The sequence below is a fragment of the Mirounga angustirostris genome, unplaced genomic scaffold (assembly GCF_029215605.1).
Source record: "Mirounga angustirostris isolate CCGP_5_RB_7025 unplaced genomic scaffold, mMirAng1.0.hap1 SCAF_11, whole genome shotgun sequence".
Lineage (NCBI taxonomy): Eukaryota > Metazoa > Chordata > Mammalia > Carnivora > Phocidae > Mirounga > Mirounga angustirostris.
The window spans coordinates 117,686,408-117,709,199 of record NW_026991719.1 but is presented as its reverse complement, the minus strand read 5'-3'; the positions used below and the strand labels follow the sequence as shown (position 1 = coordinate 117,709,199).

Here is a 22,792-nt window from a genome sequence, read left to right as displayed (position 1 = left end):
AGTGGCTTTAATGGTTTTTGTTAAATTATTATTAATTCTCTAAGTTTCAAAAGCAAATACTTCTCTCTTATTGGCCTAATACAGTTCAGCTCAGTTGTCCATAAACCCTAATATGAAGCAAGAGATCCAGTATGACATGAGAAGTGCCTTCTAGATTCATTACCTACTCAAACTGTTGCCATTAAATAACATTCAAGACAATATACTTAAATACATATTTTTAGTTGTCAGGTGTTTCTATCAGTTTCCTAGGCTATTGCAACAAATTGCCACAAACTGGGTGACTTAAAACAGAAGAAATTATTATTATTAAATTATTGTCTCACAGGTCTGAGTTCTGGAGTCTCGAAGCCCAAAATCAAAGTGTTGCCAGGGCCATGCTCCCTTTGAAGTTTTTATGGGAGGATCCTTCCTTGCATCTTCCAGCTTCTGGTAGCCCCAAGTGTTCCTTGGTTTCTGGCAGCATCACTCCAGTCTCTGCCTCAAGCATCACATGGCCTTCTCCCTGTGTGTCTCAGAGTCTGTGTTTCTTCTCTTCTTAGGACGCCAGTCATATTGGATTACATATTGGGTCCATCCTCCTCCAGTATGACTGCATCCTAATGTAAATAATTACATCCACAATGACTTTAATTTCAAATAAGGTCACATTTTGAGGTACTTGGGGTTAGGACTTCAACATATCTCTTTGAGAGGACACAATTCAACCCCCTTCATGTGGTTCAGAATTTATATATATATATATATATACTGTCCAGTGAAAGTACCTCTTTCACTCCTGTGCCTTATTTGCCCAATTTCTACCCTACCTCCAAATGTAATTACTGTTTCTTATATAGAAATTAGGAACTCATTCTAATTTCCTAGAAATTTTATTATAGATAGATAGGTGTAGCTCTTATGAACGGAAAAGATAGACATCTTGACTCATAATAAGAGAAAAGCAAGTTAAAACTACTTCAAGTTCCAATTTTTCAATTATCCCATTGGCTAAAATCAAAAGGCTTGATAATACACTCATTGCCAAAGATTTATGTAAACAGGCATTTTAATTTGTTGCTGGGAGTAGTACATATTCAAGGGAAATTTAGCAATATCTATCAAAATTTCAAATGCATATATCATTTGACTGAACAATTCCATTTTGGGAATTGAACCCATAAATGTTTGCACTTGATCTTAGCCAAAAGGCCGAGAAGCAATGAACCCATAAATGTTTGTGTGCATGTGTGAAATGATATATACATGTGAATTATTTGTAAAACCAAATGTTGCTAAGAATCTAAATGGGAATCAACAGGAAAATGAGTAAGTAAATTTTGCTACATCCATACAGTGGAATACAATCTTGCACAAAAAAGAATGAGTACCAAAAGCAAAAAAGACTAGAAAGCAACAGGGCCAATCTATAGGAACAGCAACTTTACATGTAATACAACCGCACTAAATTCATATCTATCAATAACTACTCTGAATGTAAATGGACTCAATGTTCCAATCAAAAGACATACGGTATCAGAATGGATAAAAAAACAAGACCCATTGATATGCTGCTTACAAGAGACTCATTTTAGATCCAAAGACACCTCCAAATTGAAAGTGAGGGGATGGAGAACCATCTATCAGGCTAATGGACATGAAAAGAAAGCTGGAGTAGCCATACTTCTATCAGAAAAACTAGATTTTAAATCAAAAACTGTAATAAGAGATGAAAAAGGATACTATATCATAATAAAGGGAGTCTATCCAACAAGAAGATCTAACAATTTTAAATATTTATGCACCAACTTGGAAGAAACCAAATATATAAATCCATTAATAAAAACATAAAGAAACTGATAATAATACAAAAATATAGGGGACTTTAATACCCCACTCCCAGACAGATCATCTAAGCAGAAGGTCAACAAGGAAACAATGGCTTTGAATGACATGCTGGACCAGATGGACTCAACAGATATATTCAGAGCATTTCATCCTAAAGCAGCAGAATACACATTCTTTTCAAGTGCACATGGAACATTCTCCAGAATAGATCACATACTGGGTCACAAATCAGGCCTCAATCAGTAAAAAAATACTGAGATCATACCATGCATATTTTCAGACCACAATGCTATGAAACTTGAAGTCAACCACAAGAAAAAAATTGGAAAGACCACAAATACATGGAGGTTAAAGAACATCCTACTAAAGAATGACTGGGTTAACCAGGAAATTAAGAAATTAAAAAAAAATACATGGAAGCAAATGAAACTGAACACATGACAGTCCAAAACCTTTGGGACACAGCAAAGGCCCTCATAACAGGGAAGTATATAGCAATACAGGCCTTCCTTAAGAAACAAGAAGTCTCAAATACACAACCTAAATTTATACTTAAAGGATTTGGAAAAAGAACAACAAATAAAGCCTAAAACCAGCAGAAGAAGGGAAATAATAAAGATTAGAGCAGAAATAAATGGCATAGAAATCAGAAGAGTAGAGCTGATCAACAAAACTAGGAGCTGGTTCTTTGAAAGAATTAACAAAATTGATAAACACCTAGCCAGGCTTACCAGAAAGGAAAGAAAAAGGACCCAAATAAAATCACAAGTGAAAGAAGAGAGATCACAACCAACACTGCAGAAATACAAACAAGTATAAGAGCATATTATGAGCAACTATATACCAACAAATTGGGCAATCTGGAAGAAATGGATGAATTCCTAGAAACATATAAACTACCAAAGCTGAAACAGAAAGAAATGGAAAATTTGAACAGACTTATAACCGGTAAAGAAATGGAATCACCAACAAACAAGAGTCCAGGGCCAGATGGCTTTCCAAGGGAACTCTACCAAACATTTAAAAAATTAATACATATTCTTCTGAAGCTGTTTCAAGAAATAGAAATGGAAGGAAAACTTCCAAACTCATTCTATGAGACCAGCATTACCTTGATTCCAAAACCAGACAAAGACCCCACTAAGAAGGAGAATTCCAGGGCAATATCCCTGATGAACTTGGATGCAAAAATTCTCACCAAAATACTAGCCAATAGTATCCAATAGTACATTAAAAGGATTATTCACCCTGACCAAGTGGGATTTATTCCTGGGCTGCAGGCGTGGTTCAATATCAGCAAATCAATCAGCGTGACACACCACGTTAATAAAAGAAAGGATAAAAATCATATGATACTCCAAATAGATGCAGAAAAAGCATTTGACAAACTACAGCATCCTTTCTTCATAAAAACCCTCAAGAAAGTAGGGAAAGAAGGAGCATAGCTCAACATCATGAAGTCCATATACAAAAGACCCACAGCTAATATCATCCTCCATGGGGAAAAACTGAGAGTTTTCCCCTAAGGTCAGGAGCATGACAGGGATGTCCACTCTCACCACTATTGTTCAACATACTGCTGGAAGTCCTAGCCTCAGCAATCAGACAACAAAAAGAAATAAAGGGAATCCAAATCGAGAAGGAAGAAGTCAAACTTTCACTCTTTGCAGACAGCATGATACTCTATGTACAAAACCCGAAAGACTCTACTGAAAAATTGCTAGAACTGATACATGAATTCAGCAAAATTACAGGATATAAAATCAATGTACAGAAATCCGTTGCATTTCTATACACCAATAACAAAGCAGCAGAAAGAGAAATCAGGGAGTCGATCCCATTTACAATTGTACCCAAAACCATAAGATACTTAGGAATAAACCTAACCAAAAGATCTGTACTCTGAAAACAATAGAACACTTCTGAGAGAAATTGAAGAAGACACAAAGAAATGGAAAAGACATTCCATGTTCTTGGATTGGAATAACAAATACTGATAAAATGGCTATACTACTGGGGCTCCTGGGAGGCTGTTGGTTAAGCGTCTGTCTTCAGTTCAGGTCATGATCCAGGGTCCTGGGGTCCAGCTCTGCACTGGGCTCCCTGTTCAGCAGGAAGTCTGCTTCTCCCTCCCCCTCTGCCCCTCCCCCTGATTATGTTCTTTTGTGCATGCTCTCTTTCTCACAAATAATTAAATAAAATATTTAAAATGGCTATACTACCCAATGCAATCTGCACATTCAGTGCAATCCCTATCAAAAAACCAACAGCATTTTTAACAGAGCTGGAACACACAATTCTGAAATTTGTATGGAACTAGAAAAGACCCCAAATAGCCAAAGTAATGTTGAAAAAGAAAAGCAAAGTGGGAGGCATCACAATTCAAGACTTTAAGCTGTATTACAAAGCTATAATCATCAAGACACTGTGGTACTGGCACAAAAGCAGACATATAGATCAATGGAACAGAACAGAGAACCTGGAAATGGACCCAAAACTATATGGCCAACTAATTTTTGACAAAGCAGGAAAGAATATCCAATGGAAAAAAGACAGTCTCTTCAACAAATAGTGTTGGGAAAATTGGACAGCCACGTACAGAAGAATGAAACTGAACCACTTTCTCTCACCATACACAAAAATAAATTCAAAATGGATGAAAGACCTAAATGTGAGATAGGGAGCCATCAAAATCCTAAAGGATAAAGCAGACAGCAACCTTTTTGACCTTAGCCTCAGCAACTTCTTACTAGATATGTCTCTGGAGGCAAGGGAAACAAAAGCAAAAATGAAATATTGGGACTTCATCAAGATGAAAAGCTTCTGTACAGTGAAGGAAATAATCAACAAAACTAAAAGGCAACCAATGGAATGGGAGAAGATATTTGCAAATGACATATCTGATAAAGGGTTAGTATCCAAAATCTATAAAGAACTCATCAAAATTAACACCCCCAAAATAAATAATCCAGCTAAGAAATGGGCAGAAGACATGAAGAGACATTTCTCCAATGAAGACATACAAATGGCTAACAGACACATGAAAACGTGCTCAACATCTCTCATCATCAGGGAAATACAAATCAAAACCATGATGAGATACCACCTCACTCCTGTCAGAATAACTAAAATTAACAACTCAGGAAACAACAGATTTTGGTGAGGATGAGGAGAAAGGAGAACCCTCTTACACTGTTGATGGGAATGCAAACTGGTACACCCACTCTGGAAAACAGTATGGAGGTTCCTCAAAAAGTTAAAAATAGAGCTACCCTATGACTACCAATTGTGCTACCAGGTATTTACCCAAAGGATACAAAGTGCTGGTTCAAGGGGACACATGCACCCCAATGTTTATAGTGGCACTATCAACAATAGCCAAATTATGGAAGGAGCCCAAATGTCCATCAACTGATGAATGGATAAAGAAGATGTGAGATTTATACATTTATATATATATACACATATACACAATGGAATATTACTCAGCCATCAAAAAGAATGAAACTTGTTATTTGCAACAATGTGGATGGAACTAGAGTGTATTTTGCTAAGCAATATAAGTCAGTCAGAGAAAGGCAAATATTATATGATACCACTCATATGTGGAATTTAAGAAACAAAACAGATAAACATGGGGAAAGAAAGGAAAAAATAAGGTAAAAAGAGAGGGAGGCAAACCATAAGAGACTCTTAGCTATAGAGAACAAACTGAGGATTTCTGGAGGGGAAGTGGGTGTGGATATGGGCTAATGGGTGATGGGTATTAAAGAGGGCACTTGTGATAAGCACTGGATGTTATATCTAAGTGATCAATCACTAAGTTCTATTCCTGGAACCAATACTACACTATATGTTAACTAACTTGAATTTAAATAAATAAAAAAAAGAATGAAGATGCTCTCTAGACAGTTTAGTGCAGTATGTTAGGACACTGACATTGAAACAGCTCTTCTGAGTTCCTCTCACAGCTCTGCCACTTAATAACTGTGTAATCTTGTGTGTTTTGAGGAGTTCCTATTATACTTATAGATTTATTTAGGGAGAAATAATATGCTTTTTTTTGACAGTCCCTATTCAGGACAGCAGTTACTGTCTACCCTCTTTTGTGTCCTTCAAGAGTGATTTTAATGTGTTCTCTTTATATAAAACTTAACCTATTATTTTTAATACTTATCCCAAATGTCTTATCTTTTTTTTGTTACTATTTTAAATATGTGTCTTCTTTCATTATGTCATTCATTCCATTAAAACAACAACCTTACTGGTAGTTGTGTATACTTATGAAAGTTACTGATTTCTGTATATTACTTTGTACCTTACTAATTTACTGATTTATGGTACTTTTTCAATTGTTTTCGTTGGGTTTTCTATGAATACAATCATATCATTTGCAAATAGGGATAGCTTTGCCTCCTCCCTTTTCATTTACAGCTAATTTATTTTATTTGTTGATTGTTTTAGTCAGTATTTCCAAAGTAACATTAAATAATAATAGTAATAGTAGATATTTGTATCTAGTTCCTTACTTTAGTGGGAATTCATCTAGTATTTCCCCATTAAACATGATGCTGCCTTTTGGGGTGAGATATATATACTCTGTTATATTATGTTAAAAGCATAGGCACATATTCATATTTTATTAACTATTTTTTAAATTAAGAGTTTATTGAAGTTTGCTGTGTGTCTTCCAGCAATTTTAGAGTCAATAAAAGTTTTTTTTTCTTAGATCTACTGTGATGATGAGGTATATTAGATTTCCTATTACTACATCATCCTTGTATTCCTCAAACAAACTACTCACCCCCTATGGATCTGTTCTTTTAATGTCCTATTGGATTGTTAATATTCTATGTTGATTTTTTGCATCAATTTTCCTAAATTATCTTGGTCTATAGTTTTATTTTATGTGCCAGTTTTTGTAATTTTGATATCAGTGTTAAAATAATTTCGTGGAAAGTAAGTAGCTTTTGGCTCTGTTCATTGTCTATGTTCGGAACTAAAATAGTTGCTCTTTGAAATTGGAGGGGGAGACGAACCATGAGAGACTATGGACTCTGAGAAACAAACTGAGGATTCCAGAGAGGAGGGGGGTGAGGGGATGGGTTTGCCTGGTGATGGGTATTAAAGAGGGCACGTACTGCATGGAGCACTGGGTGTTATACACAAACAATCAATCATGGAACACTACATCAAAAACTAATGATGTAATGTATGGTGATTAACATAACATAAAAAAAAGCTAGATAGAATTTGACAGTGAAATCATCTCAACTGGATGTATTTTTGTGTTTTTGTTTTTGTCTATTGGCATAATCTGATAATTTTCTCATATTCTATGGAAATTAGTCTGTTGCAGTTTTCTATCAATTTTGTGGTCAGTTTTGGTAAAGTATGTTTTTCTAGAAAATTATCTATTCAAGTTTTCACATTTATTGGCATAAAGTTGAAAAAATAGTTTATTATAGTTTTATCTGCCCATGTGATTATTTTCCAATTATCACTTTTCATTTCTTTTTTTTTTTTAAGATTTTATTTATTTGACAGAGACAAAGTGAGAGAGGGAACACAAGCAGGGGGAGGGCAAAGGGAGAAGAAGGCTCCTCGCTGAGCAGGGAGCCCGATGCGGGGCTTGATCTCAGGACCCTGGGACCATGACCTGAGCCGAAGGCAGATGCTTAATGACTGAGCCACCCAGGTGCCCCTCACTTTTCATTTCATTCAAATGAATGCTTTCTCTCTTTCTCTCCTCATTAGGTTAGCTAAATATTTGCCTATTACTTTTAAATCAACAGATCATAATTTAGAATTTTTATAATTTACATTTTATTTATAATCATAATATATCCTATTGTTATTTTTCTAATTCATTCATTTTTGCTCTTGTCTCTGTTAATACCTTCTATTTTCCTTTTGTTTATTTTATTGTTCTTTATCTAATTCAGTCAGATACTTATTTCAATTATCTTTTATTCTTGCTTTTTTACCAACATATATTTTTAATGTTATGAATTTTCCTCTGATCACTACTTAAGCTGTACCCTACAGGTTTCTTAAAAGAGTTTCTTAAAAATTTTTATCATTTTACTTAAATTTGAGACATAAGTTTCCTTGTATTTTCTGTAATCAGAGAATATCATCTATTTCTAGTTTTAGTTTTTGGAATTAAAGAGACTCAATTTGCAGCATTATATACTCTTCATTTTGTGATGATTCCATGAATCTTGTAAAGGGTATATAATTAGGTATCTAATAATCATGTGGAGTACCTCTGTTTGCAATTTTGCCTTGGGTCTGAAATATTTAAAGAGGGGGACTGTCTTTTTCTACTCTTGCTAACATTTATCCGTATTTTGTAGTATCTTTTTTTAACATTGTTATCAGATACCCCCTGTACAACATAAGCTCCATGAGGGCAGAGATCATATTTGTCTTACTGAAAGCTGTATTCTTAGCTACTAGAAGAGTTCTGGGCATATAGTGGGAGTTTGATCAATACTTATTAAATGAATGCATGTTCCTAGAAGTAGAAATTCTGAGTCATAGGCAGTTGGTTCTGGAGGCTAAGAAGGCCTTGGAAGCTAGGAAAAAGAAACCTCATTAGGTATTTCCAATATAAATCTAAGACTGTGAAATTGGCTTTTGGACATACAGTGACAGTGATTGCTATTTGTGAGTAAAAACCTTATCTTTCTTAAAATCAGCGAATTTACCTGAGCATATGGACACACACCTAAAGATTAAATTTCCCACTCTCACTCTGAATTAGGTGTGGCCATGTCACTAAGTTACCACCAAAGAAAGAGGAGTGGAAACAATTAGTGTAAGCTCTGACTTACTTAAAAAAAAAAAAAGAAATTGCTTATTGCACTACTCGGTATTTACCCCAAAGATACAAATGTGGTGATCTGAAGGGGCACATGCACCCCAATGTTTATAGCAGCAATGTCCACAATAGCCAAGCTATGTAAAGAGCCTAGATGTCCACCAACAGATGAATGGATAAAGAAGATGTGGTATATATATACAATGGAATATTATGCAGCCATCAAAAAATGAGATCTTGCCATTTGCAACAACATGGATAGAGCTAGAAGGTATTACACTAAGCTCATATAAGTCAATCAGAGAAAGATAATTATCATATGATCTCACTGATATGAGGAATTTGAGAAACAAGACAGAGGATCATGGGGGAAGGGAGGGAAAAATGAAACAAGATGAAACCAGAGGGGGGAGACAAACCATAAGAGACTCTTAATCTCAGGAAACAATTTGAGGGTTGCTGGAGTGGAGGGGGCTGGGAGGGATGGGGTAGCTGGGTGATGGACATTGAGGAGGGTATGTGCTATGGTGAGCACCGTGAATTGTGTAAGACTGATGAATCACAGACCCGTACCCCTGAAACAAATAATACATTATGTTAATTTAAAAAAAAAAAAAGGAAATTACTTGCCCTGAGCTGCTGCTTTTTGCTTTTCCCATGAACTGGATTAGAGATATGATTATGAGCCAGTCTTGACCTTGCAGGATAAGATCTTCTTTTTTGCTCTTATACCCTCTAAAAGTGTTTGCACATTTTTGCAATGCCATCTAATTTTTTTCAAATTTTAAGTAAAAAAAAAAATGTAAGTAAGGAAGAGATTTAATTTCTGGCATGTTTCAAATATTGATGTTTTAAAATAATTACATCAACTTGTAAATTTGTTCAGTGGAATCTAAATACCTTAAGTCATCCATTTTCTACTGACCCTGAAAAATACAGAGAATTTGGGGTCACCCAACACTGTTGCTGCTGCTGTTACATCCAGTGTCCATGAGCACTGTGTGGCCAAGATTACTGGAGCATAAGCTGACATTTGACCCCTGGAACTGCACTGTCAAACAGAACCCAGGAGCCTAGGTCATCTGGTCTGCTTGAGACTTTCTCAGAGGTACTACCGAAACCTAAGAAAGAAAAAAAATATATGCATTCTCTTTTTCTCTTGCCATCCAGTCTCCCCTGTGCCTTCCATAAACTCAACCTAAATGGAAGCTAACTGGCAAGAAAACCTGAGAATTAGTTTTTAAGTGTCCAACATTGTGCAATACAGGGAAATCCATGGGAAATGAAGCTGAAAGTAAATGAAACTGTCTAGCACAGTCTACGCATTTGTTTGCTTAGCATCCATTCTCATCTTTATTCCCATATTTGAAGTTACATAAAACAGAACTAACAAGAACATCATGCTTCTTTCTAGTAACTATTCTTCATGGAGACAAAGATGCTCTCACATACACTCTTCCCCATTAAAACAAAGACACGGAATCCCCATACCAATACAGAAGATGTTAATTCCTCTTCTAGCTCAGTAATAATCCCACCTACATATTTAATCTAAAATTTAAATTGTAAAATTAACCACTACCATTATGTCTGAAATAAAATAACAGGGAAAATAGAGAAAGAAGATATTTATATAACAAGTAAGGAAACTCATATGCCTGGCTACTATATATCTCTTGTTTCTGTAACAGTCATGAGGCTATAATTGATATTTAAAACTCCATTTGTCCCCCACCTATTCTGTGTTCCCTTCACTTTTAACCAGCCCCTCTGCTGATTGGAGTTTTTAATGGGCCATTATTGCCTTTTACTAATTTTTACTATTGGACATGGTAGTACTAAGAGACATTGATACTCTGAACAGTCACTCCAGCAAGGAAGTTAACCCCTCCTATATCTGTCAATTCAATGTCATTAGGAACCAAATATAGTCAGGTGGCAGTCTCATCTTCCAATTCAATGAAATCATTGTGTCTACTACTAGAAGCATTCATCCCTTGGAGATTAAGACCTCCAAATCAATAGAACTTAGAGTTGCCAGAATAGGAAGTAAAAATTCCACTCTTGCGTTATTAGCTGTGTCGATGAGAGGGGTCATTCCAACTTGTAACCTTCATTCATAGGTCCTTATTAACAAAATGGTTTCACCGCTATTTCAAAAATATCCAGTAAATTCTAGACACTATGTTGATTTGAAGTGAGCCATCATCCATTTAAACATATATGAACAGCTATTTTGTATAAGCAAGATATATGTATCTTTACTTTTTCTCCTGAATATAATGTTATCATTCCATTTCTGTCATGAGATTTTATCCTAATTAAATATATTTTATGTTTGGAAGTCATACTCCTTTGATTTTTTAATACCCTATGACTCAATGGGGAAAAACTGAGAGCTTTCCCCCTAAGGTCAGGAACATGGCAGGGATGTCCACTATCACCACTGCTATTCAACATAGTACTAGAAGTTCTAGCCACAGCAATCAGACAACAAAAAGAAATAAAAGGCATCTGAATCAGCAAAGAAGAAGTCAAACTCTCACTCTTTGCAGATGATATGATACTTTATGTGGAAAACCCAAAAGACTCCACCCCAAAACTGCTAGAACTCATACAGGAATGCAGTAAAGTGGCAGGATAGAAAATCAATGCACAGAAATCAGTGGCATTCCTATACACCAACAACAAGACAGAGAAATTAAGGAGTCGATCCCATTTACAATTGTACCCAAAACTGTAAGATACCTAGGAATAAATCTAACCAAAGAGGCAAAGAATCTGTACTCAGAAAACTATAAAATTACTCATGAAAGAAATGGAGGAAGACACAAAGAAATGGGAAAACGTTCCATGCTCATGGATTGGAAGAACAAATATTGTAAACATGTCAATGCTACCTAGAGCAATCTACACATTTAATGCAGAGTCCATCGTCTCTCATGGTTCGTCTACCCCTCCAATTTCCCCCCGTTCATTCTTCCCCTCCTGCTATCTTCTTCTTTTTTTTTTTTCTTAACATATATTGCATTATTTGTTTCAGAGGTACAGATCTGAGATTCAACAGTCTTGCACAATGCAATCCCAATCAAAATACTATCAACTTTTTTCAAAGAAATGTAACAAGTAATCCTAAGATTTGTATGGAACCAGAAAAGACCCCGAATAGCCAGAGGAATGTTGAAAAAGAAAAGCAAAGCTGGTGGCATCACAATTCCGGACTTCAGGCTCTATTACAAAGCTATCATCATCAAGACGGTATGGTACTGGCACAAAAACAGACACAGATCAATGGAACAGAATTGAGAGCCCAGAAATGGACCCTCAACTCTATGGTCAACTCATCTTTGACAAAGCAGGAAAGAATGTCCAATGGAAAAAAGACGGTCTCTTCAACAAATGGTGTTGGGAAAATTGGACAGCCACATGCAGAAGAATGAAACGGGACCATTTCCTTACACCACACACAAAAATAGACTCAAAATGGTTGAAAAACCTCAATGTGAGATAGGAGTCCGTCAAAATCCTAAAGGAGAACACAGGCAGCAACCTCTTCGACCTCAGCCGAAGCAACTTCTTCCTAGAAACCTCGCCAAAGGCAAGGGAAGCAAGGGCAAAAATGAACTATTGGGACTTCATCAAGATAAAAAGCTTTTGCATAGCAAAAGAAACAGTCAACAAAACCAAAAGACAACTGACAGAATGGGAGAAGATATTTTCAAATGACATATCAGATAAAGGGCTAGTATCCAAAATCTATAAAGAACTCATCAAAGTCAACACCCAAAGAACAAAGAATCCAATCAAGAAATGGGCAGAAGACATGAACAGACATTTTTCCAAAGAAGACATCCAAATGGCCAACAGACACATGAAAAAGTGCTCAACGTCGCTCGGCATCAGGGAAACCCAAATCAAAACCTCAATGAGATACCACCTCACACCAGTCAGAATGGCTAAAATTAACAAGTCAGGAAACGACAGATGTTGGCGGGGATGCGGAGAAAGGGGAACCCTCCTACACTGTTGGTGGGAATGCAAGCTGGTGCAGCCACTCTGGAAAACAGTATGGAGGTTACTCAAAAAGTTGAAAATAGAGCTGCCCTACAGCCCAGCAATTGCACCACTGGGTATTTACCCCAAAGATACAAATGTAGTGATCCGAAGGGGTATGTGCACCCCGATGTTTATAGCAGCAATGTCTACAATAGCCAAACTATGGAAGGAGCCAAGATCTCCATCGACAGATGCATGGCTAAAGAAGATGTGGTATATACATATATATATATATACACACACATATACGTAGAATGGAATATTATGCAGCCATCAAAAGGAATGAAATCTTGCCATTTGCAATGACATGGATGGAACTGGAGGGTATTATGCTGAGTGAAATAAGTCAATCAGAGAAAGGCGTATCATATGATCTCACTTATAGGAGGAATTCTTAATCTCAGGAAACAAACTGAGGGTTGCTGGAGTGGTGGGGGGTGGGAGGGATGGTGTGGCTGGGTGATAGACATTGGAGAGGGTATGTGCTATGGTGAACACTGTGAATTGTGTAAGACTGTTGAATCACAGACCTGTACCTCTGAAACAAATAATACATTATATGTTAAAAAAAAAAAAAAAAGATACTAGGAAGGGAGAAATGAAGGGGGGGAAATCAGAGGGGGAGACGAACCATGAGAGACTATGGACTCTGAGAAACAAACTGAGGGTTGTAGAGGGGAGGGTGGTGGGGGGATGGGTTAGCCTGGTGATGGGTATTAAAGAGGGCACGTACTGAATGGAGCACTGGGTGTTATACACAAACAATGAATCATGGAACACTACATCAAAAACTAATGATGTAATGTATGGTGATTAACATAACATAATAAAATTTAAAAAAACATAAAAAAAATACCCTATGACTAAACTCTTAAGTTTTAAAAATCACATGGGGCATAAGTTGTCATTACAATTTTTAGTGCACAGATCAAAATAAAATTAAAGTACAAATTTGATAAATTACAATTAAACATGAAAAGGACAATTTAATTGGAAATATATCTCTTAATGAGATGTGTGGAACATTTTTTCAAGTAATTCTTTTATCTGTAAAAGAAAGAAGTCACTTATCAAATGAATGTCATTTTTTGAACCCTCAGTGAAATAGGGCTCTGCATCTATTTCTTTTTGCCATTGTTTTTATTTTAGATATGTTTTCCTTTTTTTTTAAGATTTTATTTATTTATTCATGAGAGACAGAGAGAGAGAGAGAGAGAGAGAGAGAAGCAGGCTCCCAAGGAGCAGGGAGCCCGATGTGGGACTCGATCCCAGGACCCTGGGATCATGACCTGAGCCGAAGGCAGACACTTAACCACCTGAGCCACCCAGGTGCCCATAGATATGTTTTCTAAGAAAACTTGAACACCCAATTATTTAAAGTTCTTCTGAGTAATAAACAAGTAATTTGTCAGCTGAACATTCCAATGGGTCTTTTTCAATTTTGTTTTAGGTAAGGAAATGAAAACCACCTAGTTTACAAAAGAATTAGCTACTCAGACTTCTCATTCATCAGTTTCTCAACACTACCACCAGTATTTCACGTTTTCTCTCCATTTAGTGCCAGGGTTGGGAAAGAGGCATGCCTTTCTTTTGTAAAGTAGGATAGGGAATCCTGAAAGGAAAGGTGTAGGGAAAAGTGCTATGTAGGAAATTAAATTGATGCAAAGGTGGTTTTCAAGTCTTGATTTTGGCTGGGGTCATGATCTCAGGGTTGTGGGACCAGGACCCACATTGAACTTCATGCTCGGAGGAGGCTCTGCTTGGGATTCTCATTAAAAAAATAAAATAAAATAACAGGGATTTGGTATGATTGAGGAAGAACAACTGGCAAAAGTTTCCTGGAACTGTAGCATGCTCTATCTGAGAGACATGGTGGGGTGGGAGTGGATATGCCTGGCCACAGCTGTAGCTTGCCAATCAACCTGCTGAGCAGCTATGAATTTTGTATACATTTCTTTAGTAGAACACATATAGGATTATGATGGAATCAAACTGAGTGTCACCAGTGGGTGGCCAATTTAAAGATGGCATAGATGTTACCTTAGGGGTGATATGATTATAAATTATGACTTGGTCCTTTGATCCCTTTCTATCTATAACTAGCTTTCTTTGTTCCATCACAAAGATATATTTGTATCATATTGTTAACGTGTATTATATGTAACTAACTTACATGCTATTGGTATTTAACAAATATTACATTCTATGTCTCACAAGTTACTTGCTTACCCAGTATCAGTATCTAACATGTATATAATTTGTGCCTATATATTATAAACTACTATCTTACTTTCTATCCTTAACACTCCTTATGAGTTTTATCCATTATTTTGTTTGCTTTTTATCCCATTAATGAAGGAGAGATTCCCACTCTCGTTATTGAGATGGCTGAACACACAACACCTGACACTGGATAATAGCAGCTTATTAGTCACATATATTCACAGCCCAAGAAAGGAGGACACCGCATGCCATGCAGGAACACATGGGGGTTCCATTCAGGAGCAGAATTAATAACCAGGGACTGTGGAGAGCAGGTTTTGTAGTATCAAGAGGGTGGGATGCTCCAGCAGGAGGATGTGATTGGCTTGTTTGAATAATTCCATGAGCTGTGAGGAAACAGAAATGTGCAACTGAAGGATAAGCAGGAATTGTACTTGGTTCCCTTGATAGGACTTTTGTTTGGTTAGGGGAACTTATCCACAGGAGTAGAGAGGGTAGTTTGTTAGAAATTTATTAAATCCATTCAGTAATTCAAACATTGTCTTCAGTATTCAAAACATTTTGGACTACTAATGTTAAGCAGTTTTCCATGTATCAGGGCAATAACTATGGATACACATTTTTAGTTAATCATTTCTCTAGATGTTGATTGCATTTGTCTCATGTTGTTATTTAGGAAATTTGTGGCCTTATAAAATAGAAAATGTTCTTTAAAAACAAACACATTTCTAGTTCTACTTCTAAGAAATTGCTGTGTTCAAAAATTGATAAATAATGAGATGATAAGAAAGGAAGGAACCTCTACATGTCTGTATGAAAATGTCATTATGCAAATCTAATTGCAGTTAATTTCTCTATTGGTAACTTTCTGCTACTGTGATCTTACATTTTTTAGTTGCTTAACATTTTATTTCCTTCAGGAGTTAAAAGGTTATGAAAATATACCCTTCTGAGGAGGGTACAGAGTGGTTTATTTGTGTTAAACAAGGAATGAAATGTAAAAAATCAAGTCTATCAAAAAGTTACCATGTTATAATTGATGACGATTAAATTCACCTGATTAATGTCAAGATGCAGTAGTCATTTTGTCCCTTTAATTCTTTCAGTGTTTGCTTAATTGCATTTTTTGAAGGAAATGGAATACAAAGTGATTACTGACATGATTGTGGTTTCAATTTTATTAATGCAAGTTTAAACATTTATGACAATATAAGACCAAAGAGAACAAATCCCAAGGTGGAAAACTGATTTCTTTTTTCACTGATATTCCTTGCATAATCAGCAAAAAGAAAGTGATGCCACAAGCTGGCATATTTCTTCCCTTGAAATTTAATAGTTCTCAGGTCGTTCATTCAGTCATCTGTTTATTATGACCAAATGTGGAGGAACTTAATAGGAGGTGGTTCTGCCAAAGGATCTGCTATATTTAAGACTTTTAATATATACTACCATGTCTCCCTACAATTGTGGTGTATGAACAGCCTGGTTGCTCTAGTCTTCACCAACATTCAGTATTGTCTTTAAAACTGTTTTTGGCTATTTCTCCAGTTAAAAAGTACAGTTTATGCTGTTCTAATTTGTACTTCTATTATTAGTATTGAAGTATGGCATATTTCATATATGTTCTTTCTGACTTCTACCTCTATTTATTACTTGAATACAACTGTATTCTAACTTACAGCAACATTTTTATATTAATATCTTGTAGGGCAAGTACTGTCTGATTAACTTTTGATTTATTCTTGGCTGTGGTGAAATATTTTTTCCAGATAAACTTTAGAAACTTTTTGTTAATTCTCAGTTGCTATTGAGATTTTTATTGGCATTTCTTTACTTACAAAATTAGAGAATTGAAAGTTTTTAAAATAGTCTTCCCATGTCAAGAGCATACCTTGACTTTACATTCAAATTATCCAAATAAAGATACACCCCCACACACATGATACTTCACATTATGTATATGATATTTCACTTATTTTCTTAAATGTGTTACTAAACATCTTATAATTTTTGTTGTTCCTAGTGTGTTTTTAAGTGATTTTTGTGTGTGTATCCATAGTACATACCTTTGTAGTAGTTCTAAGAGATTTTCAGTTGATGTTCTTGAGTTTTCTAGGTAGAAAATATTGCTTATGCAAATAAAGATAATGTCATCTTCTCCTTTCCAATTGGTTACTTTTCCTTCTTATTTTATTATATTGATTGGAACTTCCCAGACAATGTAAAATAATAGAGGTAATTATCAGAATCTGTATCTTTGATTTTCAGGATAAAATTTCTTTATTTTCTCTGGTAAGAAGGGTATTCACCATAGTTTTAAGACAGATATCCTTGATTATGTTAAAAAATTGTCTTCTATTTTATGAGTACTTTTATTCAGGAAGTAGTACTGAAATTTATTAAATACCTCTTGATTGATTTATTCATAAAATTTTTAAGCCTTTAAATGACTCATATATTTTTATTACAAAATCCACTCATATTAGAATATAATTTTAAAATAAAAAGTTCAACATGGTAAATTATTTTTATTCTATTTCTTTATTCATTTTCTTAATATTTAATTTATTATTTTTGTATCTAATATATATGGGTGGTATTGATCTATGGCTTTATTTGCATGATATCTTTTTAAGGTTGTTACTTTTACAAATGCATTGGAAAATATCCATTTCTCTTTTTATTCTAGAGGACATTATAGGTATTGGGAAATATATATAATTTGAAGCTTGGTAAAATTCAGTGAGCAAATTATTCAAGTTCAGGGCCTTTAATTTTATGAGGTGTGCATTTTTTTTCCACTATAATTGGTGTATATAGGCAATTAATTTTTATTGAGTCTATGTATATTATGTATATTTTCCAGAAAATTTCCCACTTCCTTGAGAGTTTTGAATTTATTAATATAAACTTATATATAGTAGCCTTTTGTATTTTCTTAATTCCATGTATATGGTTGGTATTCTTTTTTATTTTTTAAGAAGGCTCCATGCCCAATGTGGGGCTTGAACTCATGGCCCTGAGATCAAGAGTTGTGTGCTCTACTGAGCCAGCCAACCAGGCACCTTTATAGTTAATATTCCTAATTACATAATTGTTGTTAATTTTTATTTCTTTCTCTCATTATTTGATTTCAATTGGCTTATTTATTTTCTTTTTTTAAAAAAACTTCCCCTGAGCAGTAATGTCATGGAAATTGTAGAGTAGACAATTACTTAAAGCCATACGAAGAAATTAAAAAACTCTGATATAAGTAAATATAAAAGCCAATATTATTGTGTTTTTTGTTTGTTTTCTTTTTGTTCCCTATTTGATTAAAGATAAAAGATAAAGATTAAAAATAAAAGACAAACCATACAACATCAGTTATGAATTTATGTTACTAGGCACATAATTTATAAAGGTATATTTTGTAACAACAACAACATAAGGGGAGGTGGAGGTGCATAGGAGCAGAGTTTTTATATACTATTGAAGCTAACTTGGTATCACTCCAACATTGGTTGTTATTAATTTAGGATGTTAATTGCAATCTTCATGGTAACACAAGAAAATAACCGAAATTATACACAGAATAGGAAATGAAGCAAGAATGAAAACAGTAGACTAAAAAAAATCAGTCAAGTGAAAAAGAAGGCAGTATTAGAGGAAATAAAGAACAAAAATATATGACATATAGAAACAAATAGCAAAGATGGAAAAATGGTGGGAATATGTCCTTCTTTATCAGTAATCACTTAAATATAAACCACTTAAGAAACAGAGACTGGTAGAAAAGATAAAAACCTTGGTCCTAATACAGTCTGTCTAAACAGACTCACTTTGCATCCAAAGTACAAATAACTTGAATGTGCATGGATGGAAAAAGATTTCATGCAAATAGTAACCAAAGAGTATGGGTGGCTATGCTAATAACAGATAAAATAGACTTTAAAAAGTCAAATTGTTACAAGAGACAAACAAGGTCATTGTATATTGATAAAAAGGTCAAGTCATAAAGAAGAGATAACAACTATAAACATATACACACCATACAGTAAAATCCCAAAATATATGAAGCAGACATTGACAGAATTGGAGGAAGAAATAGTTTTACAATAATTGTTAGAGACTTAAATACCCCCACTTTCATTAGTAGATAGAACATCTATACAGAAGATCACTAAAGAAATGGAGAACTTGAACAACATATAAACCTACTAGACCTCACAAAACTATATATAGAACCCTCCACCCAACAACAGTAGAATACACATTCTTCTCAAGTGCACATGGAACATTCTGCATGATAGACCATATGTTAGGCCACAAAACAAGCTTTGATGAATTTTAAAAGATTAAAATCATATAAAATATCTTCTGTGACTACAATGAAATGAAGCTAGAAAGTAATAACAGAGGAAAACTGAAAAAAAAGTAAGTTTTAAACAAGCAATAGGTCAAAGAATAAATCACAAGGAAGTTAGAAAATACTTAGAGACAACTGGAAACAAAACCACAACTTACCAAAAGCTATGTGAAGATGTTCAGAGGGAAGTTTATACGTTAAAAATTCCTAATTTGGGGCACCTGGGTGGCTCAGTCAGTTAAGCATCCTACTCTTGATTTCAGCTCAGGTCATGATCTCAGGGTCATGAGATGGAGCCCTGCATTGGGCTCCAAGCTCAGTGCAGAGTCTGCTTGTCCCTCTCCCTCCCACTCTGCCCTTCTCCCACTCACTGTCTCTCTCTCTCTCTCTCTCTTTCTCTCTCAAATCAATAAATCTTTTAAAATAATGCCTACATGAGACGCCTGGGTGGCTCAGTCGGTTAAGCATCTGCCTTCGGCTCAGGTCGTGATCCCAGGGTCCTGGGATCGAGTCCCACATCGGGCTCCCTGCTCCGCGGGAAGCCCGCTTCTCCCTCTGCCTCTGCCTCTCTCTCTATCTATTTCTCATGAATAAATAAATAAAAATCTTTAAAATAAATAAATAAATAAAATAATGCCTACATTAAAAATGAAAGAGATCTCAAATTAATAACCAAATCTTTCACTTTGAGTAACTAGAAGAAGAGTAAATTAAACCCAAAACTAATAGAAGGAAGAATATAATAAAGTTTAGAGTGGAGAGAAATGAAAAAGAGAATAGAAAAACAAAAGAGGGTCTAGGACACCAAAAGTTGCTTCTTTGAAAAGATCAACAAATTTGAGAAATCTTTAGCTAGACTGAGAAGGAAAAGAGAGAGAAGAGTCAAAGTAATAAAATCAAGAATGAAAGTGGAAACATTACTATTAACCTTAAGAGAAATTAAAAGATTATACTTTTACATAAATGGAGAATACTACCAACAGTTGTACAACAGAAATTCAGATAACATAGATGAAATGGATTAATTCCTAGAAACATATAAATTACTAGTATTGACTCAAAAAGAAATAAAAAATCTAAATAGGCCTATAGGTTTATAGTTCAGTTTAGTAAAGAGAATGATTTAGTAAGCAAAACTCCTCAACAAAATAAGTTCAGAACTGTATTTCTTCACTGGTGAATCCTACCAAACATTTAAAGAATTATCACCCATCTTCCTCAAACTCTTCCAAAAAATGTAAGAGGAGAAGACATTTCCTGACTCCTATGAGGTCAGCATTACCCTGATAACAAAATAAGACAAAAACCCCATGAGAAACCAGAACTACAGACCAGTATCCCTTAGGAATACAGATGCAGAAATCGACATTATTACCATCTTATAATGTTGTTTAGTGAAGATGGGGACTACACTTATTGTGGTGAGCACTGAGAAATGTATAGAATAGTTGAATCATTATATTGTATACCTGAAACTAATAAAACACTGTATGTTAATTATACTTCAATTTAAAAAAGAATAAATTAGAGATTAGCAACACAAGCATATTACCTAGCCAAATGACAAAATAGACCAGAAGAAATAGCAAAAGGATTTAACATGATTCTGGGACTGGGGCATGAGAGGTAAGTCAGAAGCCTGACTTTTTTTGTTATTGTCGTTATAATCTTTTTAACACTTTCTAATTTTTAAAAAAATCTATATTTTAATACTTATTTTGATAAATTACATTTTGAATATAAATAAGCTTCTTTAAAAAAAGAAAAAATCCTCAACAAAATACTAGCACACTGAATCAAACAGCATATTAAGAGGATTATATGCAACAAACAAGGGAAATCTATCTCAGGAATGTAAAGGTGGTTCAACACAGGAAAATCAATATATGCAATATACCACATTAATAGAACCAAGAAAAAAACCCACAGGATAAGCTCAATTGATGCTGAAAAAGTATTTGATAAAATCCAAAATCCTGTCATGATTTTAAAAAGCACTCATAAAACTAGGAATAGAAGAGAACTTCCTCAACATGATAAAGGCCATTTATGAAAAACCCACAGTTAATATCTTACTCAATGGTGAAAGATTGAAAGCCTGCTTTACCCGTGCTGTTCAACTTTGTGTTGGAAGTTCTAGCCAGAGCAATTCGGTAACACAAAGAAATAAAAGACATCTGAGGGAAGGGAAGAGGTAAAACTACCTATATTTGTGGATAACATGATCCTATATATACAAAATACAAAGAATTCCTTAAAAAAAAAAAAACATGGAGCCAATAAGTCATTTCAGCAAAGTTGTAGGATACAAGATGAACACACAAAAATTACTTGTCTTCCTATACATTAGCAATGAACAACCAAAAGGGAAATTTTTTTAAAAACCCAAATCTCCATTTAAAATAGCATCCAAAATAGGGGTGCCTGGGTGGCGCAGTCAAGCATCCAGTTCAGGTTGTGATCTCAGGGTTGTGAGACTGAGTCCCATATCAGGCTCCATATACAGTGTATAGTCAGCTTGAGATTCTCTCTCCCTCTCCTTCTGCCCCTCCCAATCGTGCTCTGTCTCTCTCTCAAATAAATAAGTAAATCTTTTTAAAAATAATAAAAATATAGCATCCAAAATAATAAAATACCTTGAAAAAAATTAAGGAGTTGAAAGATTTGTGCACTGAAAACAATACATTGCTTAAAGTTAAGGAAAACATAAATAAATGGAAAAACATTCCATGTTTATGGATTAGAAAACTTAATATTGAGGTCACAGTACTATCCAAAACACAGTGAATGACATCCCTATAAAATTGGCTTTCATTTGTATTTTGTTGACGTTTTGCACTTATATTCACAAGATATATCGATCTATAATATTCTTTTCTGTGGTTTTTCTTCTGAATTAAATATCAGGGTAATACTAGTCTCAGAATGAGTTGGGAATTGTTCTCTTGTACTTTTTGAAAGTTTGTGAGGAACTGGTATTAATTCATATTTAAATATTTGGTAATTCACCACTGAAACCGTTTTGTTCCTGCACTTTTCTTTGTAGGAAGTTTTATTATTATTATTATTACTATTTCAGTCTCATGCTCATTATAGGTTTATTCACATTTGATGGTTCTTCCTAGGTCAGTTTGGTAGTGTGTCTTTCTCAAATCTGTACATTCAATACAGGTTATCTAATTTTTTTACACATAGTTGTTCATAATATTCTCTTACACTCCTTTGCATTTTTGTAAAGTCAGGAGCATTGACTCTACTATATTCGTGAGTCTAGTAATTTGATTTACCTCTATATTTTTCTTAGCCAGTGTATCTGAAAGTTCATCACTTTTATTGATCCAGATAACAAACATTTAGTTTTGTTGATTTCCTCTACTTTCTAATTAATCTCTATTATATAAATTTCCATTCTAATCTAGATTATTTTCTTTCTTCTGCCTGCTTTAGGTTTTTAAAAAGTTTTTATTTAAATTCCAGTCAGTTAACATACAGTGTAATATTAGTTTCAGGTG

At 34.7% G+C, this 22,792-nt stretch overlaps 1 pseudogene; it reads right to left on the bottom strand.

Annotated features, from left to right (window-relative positions):
• Positions 1–1,043: 1,043 nt before the first annotated feature.
• Positions 1,044–1,203, bottom strand: LOC123851863 (U2 spliceosomal RNA; annotated as a pseudogene).
• Positions 1,204–22,792: the final 21,589 nt, after the last annotated feature.